The sequence below is a fragment of the Gallinula chloropus genome (genome assembly GCF_964237585.1).
Source record: "Gallinula chloropus genome assembly, chromosome: 1".
NCBI classification, from domain to species: Eukaryota; Metazoa; Chordata; class Aves; order Gruiformes; family Rallidae; genus Gallinula; species Gallinula chloropus.
Window position 1 is genome coordinate 35,867,188 of NC_140085.1, and position 4,537 is coordinate 35,871,724.

Sequence of the window (4,537 nt, forward strand, 5' to 3'; positions counted from 1 at the left end):
TGCTGCAACAGAATTTTCATAATAATTATCTTCTTAAAAACACCTGCTGGTACTTGGTGTGGTTAAATAGGAAAAATGTTATTAAATAAAACATTTGTATGAATTTTTGCCAATGTTTGACACATTTTACTAGATTACTGTTATTGAATTATGTTGATGGTTTTACCAATATTTTTTCACATTTAAAACACTTATTGTAATGTTTACAAGCAAAAGAGACAGCACGTTCTAAGCATTGATTGGTTAACCTTATGATTCAGGTGAAGTACTACGTTGTCACTGTACACTGGTATTCTGTGTTGTGTAACAAAGATGGAACCTCAGTTGACTATGCATTTGGCAAAAACTAACATTTGGAAATAGGAAAATTTGGAAAAAGCTTTAAAAATAACAGAAGTGCAGTTCTCATTTCTGCTTAGTGCTCTTTCCTTGCCCTAAATTTATCTTGTGTCATACAGTCACTTCTCATTTCATTACCGGATTATCAGAGTTGCACAAGAGTAAGCAAATAACAATGCTATTAATTTTTTGTTCCTGAATCATTTTCTTTAATTTTGATCTGGGCTATTAGAATATATTATGTCATAAATCGTATTGAAGAAAAAACCTCAACACCCTTCTTTATGACATAAGCTGTCAACATTTACGCACTTAGCAATATACTGATACAGAGCAGAACTATTTACAATCCCATCCGGTATTATGTAAAATTACCAATAAAATATTTTTGTGAATACAGATTTTGCATTTTTGTTTACAACCAATAAGTGTTTTGATACACACATACAATCCATGTATAGATTTAAAATTATAGATTCAGGTTCAGTACAAAAGTCCATTTAGCTCCTTTTAGTGAGGTAGTCCACTTACACTCCTGTGATTCTTTTCTTTTCCATTCAAAATAAATATATTTTTAAGCCCATGTAAACGTTGGATTGACCTTCTTGGTAGTGAATCCAGCCCCAAATTATTACCATCGTATGATACGTCTTCTTAACAGCTAAGAAAATGGATTTTTGTAGCCCCTGACAATTGTGATGTTTGGTGGTTTCTTGTAGTAATGTATTTTTCTGTTTTTAATGCAGTACTTCTACAGGCACAATGGTACTGTTCTATTTTGTAAGATGCTAGTTGTGAAATACAGTTAGTTGCATAAAATGAAAGTCTGATGTGATATCTGAGAACATACATACCTCATTCCTTGGTGTTGCTGTTTAAACTTTTTAGACATCAAATGTTAAATATAGGCTATTTCAGATGGATAACTACTGACCTGTTTATTATGTATTCTGCTTTATCTTACTAAATAGGATGTCTGTTCATTGCCATTACCTGGCCAAACCTTAGTATCTGTAAGACAATGCATTTTGAGGTTCTTAAATGTTTTTGGGGCTGGGCTGGTGTTCCGAAAAACACACACTAGTTTTTAAAAGAAAAAGACATGCTTCTCAACTTTATTTTTTTATATTTTATTTTTAGGTGGGACTATTTGCAGAATATACTGATGTAATGGATTACAAGAGAGCTGAAACTGTTTAAAGTAAGCAGTTTAATAATAGCAAATCTCATTGCAAGATGTTTTATGAAATGTGTTTTTAATTTAAAATGTAATGAATGCTAACACATTTCAGAGTTCTGTGCAAACAAATAATAATCTATTACCAGTAGTTCACTAAATGGGAAACGTATTTTCATTTAACTTTATATGAATAAACCACCCAGCACTGCCAACAAGAGGTCTCTTTGTAACTTCAGAAATAAGTAGCCACTTGGTTTGGAAGGAAGGGGAGGATGGAGTGGATTTTACTATGATTCAACTGTCTCTAGAGAATAATCTCAAGAATGTGGTACAAGTATGGTCACAATCACAAAGAATGCAGAAAAGTCTCACTGTCCTTTATGGAATTAGACATAAAAGCAATTTCTAACCACAGATGCAACTCAAGTCAGTGAGGATCTAAAAACTGAGCTGTGGTGGTTTTAAGTGAACTATTATGTTGCCAGTGTTTACAATGCAATGATGCCTTTTTTGGCATTAAACAAAGTTAAGGTAATTCTTGCTTGTTTGTGATTAAAGGGACGTAACAATACTGACAGCAGAGTAGACAGATTGTAAGTAGAATATGGCATTCGACTCTGTTCACAATGTTATAATTTAAATGAACTTCGCTTCCATAATTTCTAAATAATTTTGACTTGTAGTAACCTGAAGTCCTTTTTCTAACTGTAAATATATTTAAAAGCATCTTTGCTCCATTTATAAAAAGGTGAAAATTTAATGTTGTAATGTGTTTTGATTAGCTGCTTTCCTCTGTGACTGCTCTTCGCATAAGAACCGTTACTTGTTAAATTCTATATATGCACCAGTCTTCAACAGCTCTGTACATCCTGGGTTGTTCATGAAATGGTGACCCAACAAAGACAAGCGTGATAGTGTTCCATGTAAATGACTTCCTTTATGTTCTGATGGATTGTCCGGCTTCAGAAAAGAAAAGGGAGGGGAAACGGGGGAAAATGAAGTATAATTAGTTCATTGATAAAGTGTACAATAATTCAGTCTCTTATCGTCCTAAATTCACCATTAATTATAGAGAGTATAAGGAAAAGAACAAATCTACAGTTGTAGACGATGATCCTTTTTCCCCCCCCCGAAATTGAGTCTGTATAATGGAGATAAACAAAAGTTGTTCCACTTAGTGGCAGGCCACATTATGGCATGTGAAGTCTTGATTCTAACAGAAGCCATAGTAAAAAAATTACATCAAAAAACTTTTAAAATTCTTGATATTGAAAGTCTTGAGTTTTATGCTGTTCCATGTTTCTCTAAATGCTGTTTTGTGGCATAGATTGTAAACTCTCAACAGCTTTTTTGATTTTATAGTTAGCCATGTAAGAGAGAATACTTTTTGTCATTTGTTTCCCCCAGTTCACTCTAGTGTTCAGGCAGGACTTCTAACCTTGACACAAGTGTGTGGCTCTGCATCTCATGCTCTCCAGTTTTTCTCTCTCCTGTCTCGAAAGCCTGACAGTTTCCCACACTATGCTAATTGATTATGCTTTGTTGTACAGGATGGATTTGGCATGGAACTGCCTATTGTGCACTGCTTATGTACAACCAGGGTTCTTTAACTGTATCTGCTTGTTTTTTCTCTGTCACATGCCTTTATTTGACTCTGCTCCCTACGTGGGAGTCTGTGTATGCTTCCTTTCAAATAGCAGAAACTCTGTGGAAGTAGAAATGCAATTTAATGTCACTTCTCCAAAGGCAGCAGCAAGTGCTGTACTTGCAGTAAATTTGGCCTGTGCTTACTCAGGAATAAGATAGGTAAGATAAAAAGTTAATGCTGGTTTTGGCTTTTATAGTTTGTAAATGTGTACTTCTACCAATGTTAAGATTTGGGTGTGCTGGGAGATACTGTTAGAGCTTTTAAAGGTTTTTACCAGAAATTATGCTCCAACTTACATCAAATCAGTCTCAGTTTGAACGGGTTTAACTTCACAAACTACCAAAAGCTGCACAGTAAAATCAGTCAAACTGGGGAAGCTCAGTTGGTTTTCTTTTGTACTGTCAAAGATTTAACAAGAGGAGAAATTCCTCTTGTAAAAAAGAGATTTAAGAGATTTTTCAAGACAAGTCAGATAATGAGCTTAGTTTGACAGCTAAAGATCCCACATTTTAGTAATAATTAACAGGATCTAACTACTAACTCAGAATTGGATAAGTATTTCACAAGTTAATTGCAAATTGATGCTTTACCAAAATGATTGTCACTTCCTGTCTAGGTGGGTGCGAATGGAGTGAACGGTGCAACAGCGATGGGTAGCTGCTTGCTAGTAAATGGTGTTAGCCAACAGCAAGTGATGTTTAAGTGACTTTCCTAAGACATTGCAGAAGGAGATTGCAATATGTCTATGAGCAAGGGCTAGGAGTCCAGGTGCCCCTCCCCAGCATGAGCTGTACCACTGGATTCAAACTGTGAAAGAAAATTAAGTGAACAAGCAAATTGGTTTCAGATCCTAGAGGCTTAGTAATGCAGGGGCTGGGTGCAGCTTCTGTTCAACTCTATCAGGGAAAATTAACAGTGAACCACCACTGTATGATACCTGTGGGAGATGGCTTTGATCCTCATCTTGCCCCTTTTATTACGAGCAACAGATAAAAGTCATCTGAAAGAACCTGCTCTGTCTACTGACATGGAAGATTTTAAGAGCAGACAGTTTAATGTGCACAGGAAGTTTACACTGTACTTTTGCAGAGTTAAATATGGAAGATGAAGAGCAAAAGTGTAGCTCAAATGACTATTGCTAAGAATGGTCACAAGAAATTGCTGTGCCATTGCAGGTTTCTGAAAGACAAAATGGTGACACTGTCTGATCACTGCTTATTCAAAAAGAAAATTATCACTAGAAAAAATACTGTTCCAGTAACAATAATTTAAAGAATAGTTCAAAAACATTAATTATTTTATAGAAAGTATGGCATATCTTGAGAGAGAGAGAGCAATATCTGAGCAGAAGACCTTCAGGACTACATTTT